At 45.0% G+C, this 14,004-nt stretch overlaps 1 long non-coding RNA gene across 5 annotated transcripts; it reads left to right on the top strand.

The window, feature by feature from the left end:
- The first annotated feature begins 1,128 nt into the window (after positions 1-1,128).
- On the top strand, positions 1,129-10,776 carry LOC126505683 (uncharacterized). Of its 5 annotated transcripts, none has more exons than XR_007592959.1 (5): positions 1,129-1,377; positions 3,887-5,135; positions 5,850-6,038; positions 6,488-7,014; positions 7,274-10,776. It is a non-coding gene; the product is annotated as an uncharacterized lncRNA (long non-coding RNA). The 5 variants fall into 5 exon arrangements; XR_007592960.1 differs by having other exon boundaries at positions 1,134-1,377; positions 3,887-4,008; XR_007592958.1 differs by lacking the exon at positions 3,887-5,135 and having other exon boundaries at positions 1,135-1,377; positions 6,388-7,014.
- The last annotated feature ends 3,228 nt before the right edge of the window (positions 10,777-14,004 follow it).

Raw genomic sequence — 14,004 nt, 5'->3', positions numbered from 1 at the left:
GAATATTTGTATAAGGCCTGTTGTTATCAATGCTTATCAGAAGATAGGTTTAGGCTGGCAGTGGTGGTGCACAGCTTTAATCCCAGCACTTGGGAAACTTTGGCAGGCAATCTCTGTGAGTTCAAGGCCCATCTGATCTACAGAGAAAGCTCCAGGACACAGCCTGAGCTGCACAGAGAAACTTTGTCTTAAAAAGAAAAAAAAATCATAGGTTTAGAAATAATGTCGTAGTTTTTGTATTTGATGACAAAACCACAGAAGAGAAAGCTGCTTCCACTATAACTCTGTCCCTTTCAATATTTTCTTTAAGGCAAAGAATGTTATCCTTGGCTCTAAGAGGGAAAAATTATAAGCTGTGTCCTGAGATTTTTTTTTTGGAGGGGGGTCCCTGACATTCAGATTTGTTCTACATCAAGAAATAAAGGCCTGGCAAGATGGCTCAGTGAATAAACACACTTGCCACCAAACCTCATGCCCTGACTTCAATGGGAAGAGAGGCTTGTGGTGGGAAGAAAGAACTCCTTCAGGTCACCCTCTGTTGTCCACTTGTGAACAGTAGGACTTGGGCCAACAGGCATTCAAAAAATATATACAGAAAAAGATTAAATGCAGCTACTGAAATTCCAGAACTGTATATAGATTTAACATGTCTGTGATGTAACTGTACAGTGTAAAATTGATGGTGTCTTTCTGTTTTAATACTTGTATTAATTTCAGGGAATAATGTTCCTTTAGCATTTAAGAAGCATAGGTAACATCCCCCCAAGGTAGACACTTAGAAAACTTTTGTTGGAGCCTCAGTACCAAGTAGGTAAATACAGATTGCCCTTTGCTGTCTTAATTCCGTTTTCTGACTTAATTCTGATTTAAATGCCACGTTTACTAGCGCAATCTGATACAGGATCTTCCGTGGAGGATTCCCCCTACAGTAAATACGCAAATCAGGACCATTTAGGTTTCGTGTAAACACTGGGATGTTGATAATACCCTATTAGAAAAGTTGTTTGGGAGGAATTGTTTTCGGACTCTGTGAACAGACCTGACCATTTGCGGGAGCGTCTGACACAAATGGTTCTCATGCGCCATCTAGTGGCCACCGTCCAGCTGTGCTGTGTCGTAGGAAAAGCTTTCTGAACAAGCCTTACTACAGCGAAATCCAGTCCCGGTCGGGCAGGCACTGGACACTTGCCCATCTTTCAGCCTTTAAATTGAGAGGAGCCACTAAAGAAAGCATGCATGGGGTTTCTCAAAACCCCTGTGTCAGAATCAACCAAGCCGTAACTAATCAGAGAAATGGTTTCTCCCTGGATCCGTGTGAAATCAGACTTTTCTGTGATTGGAGCTATTCGTGCCTGCAGAGCTGTGGTTACAAGCAAGGTAAGTCGGTGACTTTGTAACCCTTTTCCCCTAGAAGAGAGCACTCCTGTATGTAGAAACCATGGCCTGGGGCCACGCCACTTCTATAACCCAGAGAACTTACTCTGAGCCCCCTGACACACGGAAAGCAAGCCTCACTTGACCCTGTGCTGATCCCTGCCTGCGACATCTTAATTCTTACCCACCGGCAGGAGGACGGTGGTGTTCGGCTGCGGACCGTGATGTGCATTCCACACGGATCAAACCATCAGACTTTTAACTTTCTAATTTGGGGCTATTTCAGCTAAATATTGATTTAGTCAGAAAGAAATGATAGAAAATAAAGATCTGCAGGTTTGTTCTTGTAAGCGGTCCAAAAATAGAGTGCACACTTGGAGAGTTTGTCTTGTAGAAAATATCAGTGAAAAGTAATATCCAGACAGCTCCGAGTGATACAAGACATTTAGCTCTGGATTTCACAAAAATCACTAAATGTGTGTGGGTGTAGTGTAGTGGTAGAATAAGAGAAAATATCTAAAATTAAGATAAATTGCTTAGGAACTCACAGATCGGGGAAACCTTCTCTCACCCCAGGTTTTCTAGGCTAGTAGCTTATCGCCTTTAGGAATAGGAAGCACTGCTTCCAATAGTGTGTTGAAGACCATCAGGTACAAAGTGGTTTACTTTCTTATTTCCAAAATTAAAAATCCTACAATAGTATGTCCCCTCCCTGTTAATACTTATCACCATTAGCCATGCAGGCTTTCTATAGAAAACGCTCACCCTACAGAAACACACTTGTCTTCTGAGCTCTGATTCTGCTCCTACGTTCGAGTTGAGATGACCAACATCTCTCTCCAACACAGTTTCTCGTGCCTAATCAAAGGGTTATCTATTTCCATGGAAACACTGATTGATCAATTTGAGATGTCTCCAGTGCTTGTGTTTAGCAAAAGCTGTGTAGAGTAACAACGTGAAGACTCTGATTATTACACAGTGAAGTCCTGTATCGAAAAATCCCAAGGACATTTATCTTTTTGCATATTGTTTGAAACTTTTAAAATCCACTATCTGAAAACTAGAAGAACAACAAAAAAAATGCTGGTTCATAAAAATAAATAAAAACGGTGGGTTTGGGTTTCAGTGTGGCATGCATATTAAAATGTCTACAAGATAAAGTTCAACAATTTCTGCTTTTCCTGATCTTAAATGTTCGAAAGGACTGCAATTTCCCAAATATTGATCGATGTTAAAACTGAAAGGGAAATTTTACTAGCTTTTTGCCAGACTCAATACTCCTTAAAAATCTTGCTTGTACCATAAAGAAAAAAAAAACTTGCAAAATTCTAGTGTCTGATCCATGCTATTTTCTAAGCTTTCTTGTGTGCTATATATCCAGTCCTGTGGGTACATGCCACAGCTCAGCTCATGCAAACTCATTTTCCCATAAACCAACAAGATATCTTGAAAATATAGATCTAAAACTAAAAATAAATCATACCAAAATCCTGTCCCATCCTAGGCCAAGTAGGAGCGGGCTATTCTGCTAAAACTGTCTTTGCCATGATGCTCACCCTAGGCCAGAGGAAATCACACAGTTCTTTCAAACGCCGTAAGTCTCCCCTCTGCCCACGTTAGAGAGATGTTGCTGGGATAACATAAGACAATCTCAGGAAGGTTCTGTGCTCAGGAGGACATAAAGGGAACGCATTGTTTCTCACAGTCTGGCTGGAAGGGTGTAGCACGTGGTAAAATTAAGACCTCCTCCTTCATTGTGCTGCACAGTTGGGCTGTTTGATCTCTAAGTCCTCGGGTAATTGGAGTCTACACAGCATGTGGAATCTGGGCCTGAACATCTCCCCTTAACCCTGCCTGGGGCACCGTTCACCCCCTAGCCAGATTCTGCTTGTGTTTACTGTCCTTCTTTGACATAGGCATTGTTTGCAAGCTGAGAAAATTAGGATATGGTGGAGACTAGCAATGGAAGATATACCATTTGTTATCAGGTGCACAGCAGCAAGCAGAAACCAAACTTGGGAACGGCAGCTCTCCTGTGTGGGTGGAGCGCCCTCTCACATTCCCCAGCTCCCCCCCCCCCAAAGGATGGCGGGTTTCTGATTCAAGCCCCCAACACAGGTTCATTTTTCACACAAGATTTTTGTTGACTGCGTCTGTCCACATTGGGTCGTGCAGACTTCTCTCACCCGTGAGCTCTAAGGGCCAGCACTTAGTGTATACTTCATGTGTTCAACAAATATCCCAGGCTATGCTGGGCACTTTGTGAACTAGTAGTTCCCTTTAAGGAATCACAGAGGCCTGCCTGCTTTTGTCTTGAACAAGTAGGATAATAAATGGACCCAGATTGCCCAGGACTGAGGCAGGCATTCTAGGGTATCACAATTTCCCATCTTAAAGAAGCACGGGCTTTAGGGAGAGTCCCCACACAGGGCTCTATACCATAGATTAGAAACTTCACCTTTGAGCCAGGCAAGGCTGTAGCAGTATGTTCAAGCCACTACCCCTTTTCTAGGTAACCCTGGGTGGATCCAGCTTCCGGGTCCCTGAAGCCTATGCTATCTAGAGACCTGTTTTAAGAACCAGAGGACAAAATTATCAGTGATAAAGGCAGGGCCACAAAGGAGGGCCAGCAAGGTGAGAGACTTCAACTGGAAGCTTTGTTAGCTCCTCAGACAAATCCTCTTTGGAGAAAATAACAGTAATTAACTGTGAAAAGTCATTCGTTTCTTTAACTCTCCTCAGAAAAAAGTTGGGTCTTTTCCCCCTGCATCCCCACCCCCACCACACTTTACCGAAAAGAAAGTTGAATTGCAAGGAGTTTAGGGGGCTTGTCTAATGTTGACCAGTAAGATGCTCTCCCTAGCTTCCCTAAGCACCAAACAGTGACCCTGCCTGCCCTGGAGATAAAATTAGCAAAACACAGTCAACTGACTGGGTTTCTACACCACTGGTGGCTTAAAAGTCAAACCCCTAAGTGGCCTTTGACTTAAGTTGAACTCTGTGGACTCAGACTCCAGGTAGGAGGAAGCTCAGAAACACTCGTGTGTGTGTGTGTGTGTGTGTGTGTGTGTGTGTGTGTGTGTGTGTGAACGTGCCTTATGTCTGTGTGTCTTTGTGTACCTGTTTCTGAGTGAGTGCGTGTGTTTCTGTTTATATGTGTGTATGTGTATGTCTATGTGTCTGTATGTCTATATGTCTGTCTGTCTGTATGTGTGTGTATATTTGTATGTGTGTATATCTGTATGTCTGTGTATGTCTGTATGTGTGTATGTGTGTATTCTGTTTGTGTGTATATATCTGTATGTCTGTATGTGTATATGTGTGTATGTCTGTATGTCTGTGTATCTGCACGTGCACTTCTGTGTCTGTGAGGGCGATACCTTGCGTTTACCTTTCCTCTGCCAGTGGAAAATAACAGCTTCTCCCAAGTCCTTGCCAAGTGTGTGAGAACCCATTTTCTTTCTGAGGTTCTTAGCACAGTCTTTGGTGTATCTGGTCAGATACACTATGACGATCCCTTGGGCCACAGCCTTGTCTGGAGCTCACCAGACAGGACAGTAATAACAACACTGTGTGTGTGTTTGGTACTAACTGGGAAACCTGACCCTGTGGCCTTGCATGAGTCATTTAACTTCTACATCTGTAAAGTGGGTTGGTAGAAGAATCTCCTCGTGGCAATCTTGTGAAGAAAATAGCATTTCTCCTGCCATTTGGAACTTCTGCTCAAAAAAATACCCGATGGAGCAGGTACCAGACAGCAGGTGAGCATTCCAATGGTCGTTTCCCTTCAGAACCAACAGTGAGTTGTTTCTCTAATCTCCATTCTCTCAGCCGTCTCCCATTGGAGTGATTTCATGCTTTGGGTCTGTCTGTGAGACTCGGGTTTAGCTAGAAATGGCCTATTAAATAGCACTTTCAGATTCCCGGCAATGGCTAATTAAAGTGGCATTAACCCTAATGGGCCGGTGAGCAGGACTCTCGTTGTTCCACTGTGGTTCCCAAGGGCAGAGCTCGCGCACCCACGTCCTCACCCTAGGCCCGTCAGATCACTCGGGCATGGGAGGGAAGTGGGGTCACTGTGAGAAGGGCCACAACTTCCAAGCCTGGCAAACAATAGCAGCCAGGCAGAAGTGCCCGCCAGTCAGTCACAGGTGCTGGTGATAGTCCACCTAATCACTTCATTATTTTCTGCCACTCCACGGAACAGTTTGTATTTACAGCCCTGTATATGGTTCTATTACTACCACTTATTGTGACGATTCCAGCGATTCTGAGGAGTCTCCAAGGGCTTGGACAAGTAGAATCTTGTTTTTCTTGATTTCCCCTGAGGGTGGGCGGTAGCGGGAGGGGGAGAGAGGAGGAGCTGGGAGGTAAAAACATCCAGCCAGCTTCGACCCTCAATTGCTCAGATGAGTGATAAATGATGGGCGATTTTTGAAACACTAGAATTCTAAAACAAAACAAACAAATCCTAGCCTGTGAGTTCCAAGGCCAGCCGGCAAGATGGGGAGAGAGAAAAGAGGACCCGACTGAACTGCCTGGGCTCCGGCATCCACCTGCGCTAGAAAAACACTCTGGACCCCATCCCTGCAGCTGGAAGCCAAGCTGGAGGCCAACCCTGGGGACTTTTCATCCTAATCACTACCAGGTTGAAAATTAACAAAGTGAGTTTAGAAAAAGCATTGTGAATTTCGGCTGCTCAGGCGTTGTAAATCTACTAGAAGTCGTGGCTGTTGTTTTACGGCTTGTTACAAATTATGCTTTCTCCTTTGAAAGAGCAGGCACCTCTCTGGCTTCCTGTCCCTCAATGGCTGGGGTTGTGCCTGCCAGGATCAAGGCTCCCTGTTGCTAGCTGACCTAAGTGGTGCAATGCTCTATTTGGGGGGGCCTCCCCCACTTCGCCCACTTCCTCATACATTTTAAATGACCTTCAGCGTCAGGCACCTCTAGAAGCAGGGTCCTCACAAGGGCCCTAGATGCCCCCAGGACCTTGTATTTTCTCATTATCTGCAGGTACCTAAAGGAATAGATGTTTTGAGCATCTCCAGGCCTCCCTGTTTGAGATCCCCCTCCCTTTCCCTGAGACTTCCCAAACTCTGGTTCATTCACACAGGGCTATGAACCAAAAGCCAGCAAAAGTAAAAGGGACTGCACCCAAAGCCAGGCAGCAAGCCATACACCTGTAATTCCGCTCTCAGAAGACAGAAAAATCGTGAGTTCATGATTTGAGGCATGGTTTGCCTCAAAAGCCAAATAGAGCAACAAAAAAGTGATCACATCTCAGAATGTATCCTGAATTCCACCTCTGACCAAGACCCTGTCAGTGAGAGAGCAGCTCCAAGGCAACCCTGCAGCAGGAGACACGAAGAAGAAAGGCCAAGCCCCCGGCTTCCTGTGTCCAAGGTGCTCACAACAGCTGCTTTGTGTTAAAACCACATCTGTCTGGGCGCATCTATTGGTCCAACCTCCAGGAAGCGGGAGCACCTTCTGACAGGTCCTAGAACTCCAAAGACGCTGTCAGAGGCGACAGCTGGCTCTCAGCACAGCCCTGGCTTAGCCATACAAGCCATTAAGCACCTTTGCTCAGAAGTACCCGCTAGTGTTGTCTCCAGCGCTCACGTACCAAGCGAACGTACCAAGGTGATGTTCCATCCTATATTCCAACTCCCTCATGAAAGAAAAGCAACTAACACCCAAGGCCCCCCACCCTGTATAAGGAACCCAAGGCTAGGCTTCCACCCCTCCAGTTACTCCCAAGATTTTCATTTCCTTGTTGCAAATTAACATAATTAATGATTTGGGTCCATCCTGCTGATCTGCCTTTTAATAAGGTTTTGTGGGTTTTTTTTTTTTTTTGACCCTGGTATTTCCTGACCCAAGTTCCTGATTTCATTCACAGTTGACATGTGCCACTACCTCCTTATTGTTTTGAAGTCTGACCTAATTGGCTTCACAGGGAGAGAGTCTGGTCCCGCACACCACACACGCAGCTAGTCCTCATCATCCATCATGTGGACTGTCGCCGAGACTCAGGTGAGAACAGAGACCTGGCTTTCAGCAAACCCTTCCGTGAGGCCCCGAAAGCCTCTTTCCCCTCAGGACCTCCATGGGCAATCTGTGTGTGAGTTAAAGGTTCACCTTGCTCACCATTGCAAGGCCACTGTAGACTTTTCCAATTACCTGCTTTCTCTTTATGTTCCTGACAGGCCAACCTGGTTCTTTGTGCCCATTGTCCTTTGGCTTCTGGGAAAATAGTTAAACGGTTTGGTGTTCATCCTGGGGATGAAGGAATTAGGGAGTCAACATTGTTGAAATTTGGAAATATAAAAGGACTTTGATATGTCTCTTAAAAATATTAACCCTTTGCCTGCCATGGTGATACAGGCCTGTAATTCCAGCTACTTGAGACACTTATGCGAGAGAGAAACCTGTTCAAGTGCAGCCTGGGAAACTTGGCAAGATGTTCCCTAATAAAGATAAAATGGATTGGGGATGTACATCCCTGGTAGAGTACTCAAGATATGCAGTCTCCTGGATGGATGGATGGATGGATGGATGGATGGATGGATGGATGGATCAGTCAGCTGAACAAAAGTCTTTAAGACAAAATAATTCTCATATTTGTCTTAGCCTTTTCCCTTTGGTAGGGTGGCTGTCAGCCTGACTTTTAAACCACGTTGTCGTCTCTGCCTTTGCCTCTCTCTATATCCCTCCTCCCTGTTTTGTTTTGTCTGAGAGAGTCCACATATCCAGTGGCGAACCCTTGAGGGACCCTGACTCTTACAAGGTATGTATTCATATAAATGAATTTCACACAGTTTATTGCCAGCCACGTCTGTATCTGTAAGGGTAAGAGCAACTGTGCTGTTTGTTACTTTAGTGGCCTAAAGAGTTTCAATGTATCTCCTTAGCTGCAAACCACCCACTTAAAATAATGAAAGCTTAGCCTAAGTGTTTCCCCGCTGGGGGTGCCACCCTCTTACTTCAGAAGGCCTGGGGTGCCCAGAGCACTGCGCTCTGCCTGCTGGGATGGGAGGAGTTAATTAAATTACCTTATATTTAGTGTTAATTTTGTACCGGGCTTGTCGGGTAACAGACAGCAAGCCCAGGCTTGACTAGGAGTGCCGGCCTGGGCATGGGCCCCATCTCTGGGGCATTTCTATTGTCAGATTAATTAAATTGACATCTTGGTTGTGATTAGTTACAAATATGGCTCCAATATTTTTTCAACAGGTGTCAAACTAGGGGCTGTGGTCAGAATCACAATGCGTAACTGTGTCTAACCAGAGAACAGAAACAGGAGCTGAGGATGTTCCAGAAGACTGGAAGATTGGAGGCATCCTTTGGGGTTAAGATGCCGATTTGGCACTCACCATTGCTGGGTCCAGCTTGCAGCTAGGATATCTTTTGTTGATAGAAGGGAATGTGGGGGATTCTTGCTGTGTTTGGAGAGAGCACTTGATTGCTGATTAAAATCTGCATCACTAATGCAAACCTGAACCTTTCAGGAAGCAGGCTGTGAGAAGTCCTAATTAGTGTGAAATTATATTTCCCAGAGATGCTGCAGTCCCGATCCACACAGACCTACAGCACTGTAATTCCCTAGGTAGGGCAAGTGTTCCCGTGGATCAGACAGTTGTGATTGCACGGACTTGAACTTGGGCTCAAATGCAATTTCCCTACCCTCACTCCCAAACCTCTGAAAACCACTTTCATAATTGTCACTCAAGTGAGGGACATTCACAGTCTCCCACCCACACCCACCTGCACTCCCCCACCCCCATCCACATGTTGTAGAACAGGTCAGTTCCTTATAGGCCTGTGAATTCATACACAGACCTTTGCATGTTATCCAGGTGAGTGTGTTTTTAACAGATCAACAACTGTTGTCAGAATGTAGCCACGGGGGGAGGGGGGTCTAAGGTTATCAGAGAATTTCTACCACTCTAGGGGGTCATTGAACTAACCACACAACAGTGTCCATCTTAGAGAAAAGGCCAGGAAGTCTCCACCATTTGGAAACACCACACGAATTCATTCCCCTCACAAACTGTTCTTGTGTGAGTTACACATACCAGCTGCCAGGGAAGAAAGCTGGAAGCTGGAGGAAAGATCCTTCTTCCTCTGGATCCTCAAAAGCTCATGCCAGGTCTCTAAGGAAGTGAAAATGAAAACACCATAAGACCAGACAGAATTAACATAAAATGCAAGGTTTTCAACTCTTCTTATCTCAAAGATCAAACAAACCATAGAGTCATACATAACCTTAGTGTAGGGAAATCTTGAATATCCTACAGAGATCCAGGAAACAACTATATAGTTGAGAACCTGCGAGTCACACCAGACACTTAGGGGCCAAGTTGCTTTCACCATCAGCCTGAGAAGTCTTAAACCATGCAGGTGTCCTGGCTTAGGCCTTGAGTGAACTCTGGAAGCTGCAGTTCCATAACCACAGCCCACACTGAGCTGCCTTCCTGTCCTGGATCTCAGCAGCCCTCTGATAAAGTGTCACAAGTCCAGAACGGTTGGCAACAAACCTTAGCCAGAGAGATCATGGTGAGAAATGGCGTTGTCTCCCCCCCCCCCACACACACACACACACCCTCACACGGACGACTCTGCATCAGGAAACACCTGGTTCTGCTGTAGCTTTTTATACCTGCCCTAGGCACTTTGGACACACACATGTTGGGTGGAGGACAGAAAACCACCTGAAAATGCGTCGATTTATCATAGCAAGACAAGGGAGGGAATCAGGACATGGTCACTAACATTTGGAAGAGCTATACCGGGGCCCTGGTTTCCAGAAATGAAATGCCATTGTACACAAAGACTGAAGTGTGACAGGTGGCCCCATTAGGAAAGAATTCACAAAGCTTTGTTTCTGATAATTACTTGGAGGCTGAAATGTAATGATCCCATTTATTCCATCAGCAAGAGTTGTCACGGTCTCCTCGCAGGAAGAATGAGCCTCCGCCCTTTGCAGACTCAATGTGAACTTTTATCATTTCCACATACTGTTTGGTATAGCTTCCACATGTTAATTGTTCAGTAAGTTACTTCCTGAACAAAGATCCTTCTCCCTCCTGATCAGCGAAGCAGGTGTCGGGTCTCCGAACACTGTATGTGCCAATTGAAGCTGCAGTCTGTTCCTTCAGGAGTGCTGGGCAAAATAACAAAGATCAAATGAATCTCTGATGGAAACAGCCACTGCTGAACGCCTCTGTAGAGAAAAATCTTGAAGCAATAATATATGATGCTTTCTGGTTAACAAATGGTACCCAAGGCTAATTCCTTTGGTCTTGACATCCTCTCATATGTAACACAAATACTTTTATGTATATGATTCACATGCCCACATCACAAACGTGATATGCATATAAATACACAGGTAAAATATTAGCCTTCTTTTCTGTTTTCTTTTCTCTGTCTTTTTTATTTTTCATTTAAGTCTGACTATGTAACCCACTCTAACAAGCCTGGAACTATGTGACCAGGCTGGCCTCAAACTTACGGAGATCCACCTGGCTCCACCTCCTCGGTACTGGGAATAAAAACATGCACCACCACATCAGCTAACCTTCTATTCTTAAATATTCAGAAGTCGGATCTTTATATCTGCTTTTCTACTTATCGTTTAAATAACAGATTTGTATGGGAGCTGGAGAAATAGCTCAGTGATTAAAATCAAAAACTTCTGTTGCTAAGAATTTGAGTTTGGTTCCCAGCACCCATGCCAGGCAGCTAACAAGCTCATGTAACTCCAGCTTCAGGGGATCCAATTCCCTCCTCTGGAACCTGGGGGCACCTGCACACACCACACACACACCACACGCACACACAAACACACAAATACGTGTAATTAAAAATAAAATGAAAATAAAATATTTAGCTTTGTGTGCATCAGATATTAACAACCAGTAATGTAATGTTCCATTTTACGTTGGCTTCCCAGCTGCTCTTTGTACTGGAAGGTGAGCGGATGAATAAGTGGTCAATGCCCGAGTGCTTCCCAGAACTGGCATCTGTGCCCAGCTTTTTCTGGAGAATCACGCCCGCTCCTTCCTTAGACTTCTTTCACATCTTTCTCATCCCGTCTGTAGACATTGTCCAACGGCAGAATATGTCTCCAAGAAGCACTGTTTGAAAAGTATTTAATGATATTCCCCGAAGTTACTTGGCCAAATACAACTGAATCTTTATAACCCAGAGAGAAAACAAAATTATTTACTCATTCAGTATTTATTAGTTTGGAAACAGGGACACAGTACCTAACACACGGTCTGCCAGTGTTTGCTCTATCCTGGTGCCCGCTTTCAAAGCTCCCTTCCCAAGGCGTGAAGAGGAGACACACAGTCCCATGCTGATGTTGACTCTCTGTAGCACAATTCTTTACATTTTCAGGAGCAATTAATGCTGATAATTGCTGTTGGGTACACCATGGATTTTAAATGATTCATGAAAGAGTTTTCAGCCCTGCACAGGCTCCGTGAGTGTGTTTTCCCCTTGCTGTCATACTCTATGAAATGCCAGGAACAAAGAACATCAGGAGGCAGATAAAGGTGGGAAGTTGGCAACCCAGGCTTGAGGGCAGCACATTATGACTCCAGGCCGTGCCAGCCTCACTCGTAATCCAAGGTTATACTGCAGATAGTGGGCAAGTTTGAGATGGGAATGGGTTGCCAGGTGGAACGAGAGATCACGGAGCCTAAAAGGAGCCTCTGGCTGGGAAAGCCTATGGCCAGGAGTCCTAAAGCCGCCCGGTCGAACCCACATACCGTCCCTAGTCGTCACCACTACATCCTCCCTCCTTCTACTCTGAGTGGGTTAAAACGTTTCCTTCAAAAGGCAAAGGCGGAAGTCATGGTGGTGCACACCTGTGCTCCTAGCCCTTGGGAGGTAGAGACAGGAAGATCAGGAGTTCAAGATTAAACTTGGTCAAGTAGCAACTTCAAAGCCAGCCCAAGATACACAGAACTCTATCTCGAGCCAAACTAAAACATATCGTAACAAAAAATGTCTTATTTTGTTTTTTTAACATCAAAGACTGGGAGTGGAAGTAAGCTTTGGGTTTCTATTCTGTTTATGAAGTAAGGCCGTTCCCAAACCGCACTAATCACTGCAGATCGTTAAGGAGTTGGGCCAGAGAAAGGCTCAACAGTAGGACAATTAAAAGGAATAGTCAATAGGAAAAAAAACTTGATTTATTGACAACTGCTGTTTGGGCTCCATGCTTGTGTTTTTATGTCTGTTATTTCTAAATCCCACAGCACTGAAAGATGGGTGTAGCTATCTCTGTCTTCAGATGAGGAAACTGAGACTTAAGTGTCTGAGCCACTTGCTGGTCATATCTCTAGGGAGGGGCAGTGCCAGGGCAGCCCTTGCCACCCAGAGCAGTGTGTGTTCCCTCCACTGTACCAGAGAGGAAGAGCAGAGCTGCCCCACATTCTCACCCCAGCCCAGTTCCTCACCCACAACTCCAAAGTGAATTCCTATTGACCACAACTTGAGGAAAAAAAAAAAACTACACATTTGCTGAGACAGCACAATGTCAAAGCAAGACCTTCTGATTGAACTACAGACTTTTTCGGACCCTTTTCGGGACATCTTAAAGCTCCCTTGAATTTACTAACATGGATAGATGCCAATGTCTCCAGGAAACATTCCTGAGTGCATAAAAGACCCACCCCACCTTTGGCTACCTAGGTTACAATGGCTGCCCCATAGAAATCTCTCCATCAGTACTAGTGGAATTAATGAATGGCAGCAGAACTCACTCAGCCTTGCTCTGCTCGGAACAGAAAGACCCTGAATCACGGGGGGCGGAGGGTAGAAAGGGCGCCTGTCCTCAGATATGAAATATCATTGCAACCCTCACCTAGACCCCAGAAAAAGAGAGCCCAGAGAGTTATTGTCAAAGGCACACATGAAAACAGGGTTGTGTTTTCTTAGAGCTTGAAATGAGAGTGGTTTCTTCCCCCTCCAACAAAGTTCTATGGAAAAGGAACTTGGAGAAGAACAAAGGCCAAGGACCCAATGGGGTGGTCCATAATTTATAACCTATCTCCGAGCTGTCTGGGGCAGATTGAAGTCATTAGCCAGACAGGCGTGGGCGGGAGGAACCTCCAAGGTGCCTGGCACTGCGAGCCCGAAATGAGCTTCGGCATGGGCCAATCCTAAATCTCTGAAATAAAATGACTTGGGTATGTTCCCCGCCATCCCCTGCCTCCCACCTTCCAGGAGCAACATGCGCCCTTTAAAAAAGAAAGAAAAAAAAATGACACTGGCTCCGATAAAAATCATATCCATTTACTGCAATGTCTTTTCCATGGCCACAAAAGAAAGGCCTTTATCATGCCCCGAATTAGATCTGTGATTTTTTTTGAATGACATGTATAATAATTAGACTGTGAGATGTGCAGTTAATCCATTTAAAGGTGTAGAGAAGTCCATTTAATGAACATTATAGTCATGTTAGACTTGGAAACAGCCAACTCTTTTGTTGAATAAAAAGAAGTTCAATGAGATTAACTTCTCTGAGTTGGTTTAAAGAATAATCAAACATGTCCTCCTCTGATAGTGTACTGTGTCTTCCGGCATGACTCCTGCATACCAATGCCTTCCACCCCG

The sequence above is a fragment of the Alexandromys fortis genome, unplaced genomic scaffold (assembly GCF_014885135.2).
Source record: "Alexandromys fortis isolate MF-2015 unplaced genomic scaffold, M_Fortis_MF-2015_v1.1 scaffold_16, whole genome shotgun sequence".
NCBI classification, from domain to species: Eukaryota; Metazoa; Chordata; class Mammalia; order Rodentia; family Cricetidae; genus Alexandromys; species Alexandromys fortis.
The sequence above is the reverse complement of the archived record's forward strand: the minus strand, read 5'-3'. Positions and strand labels throughout refer to the sequence as shown.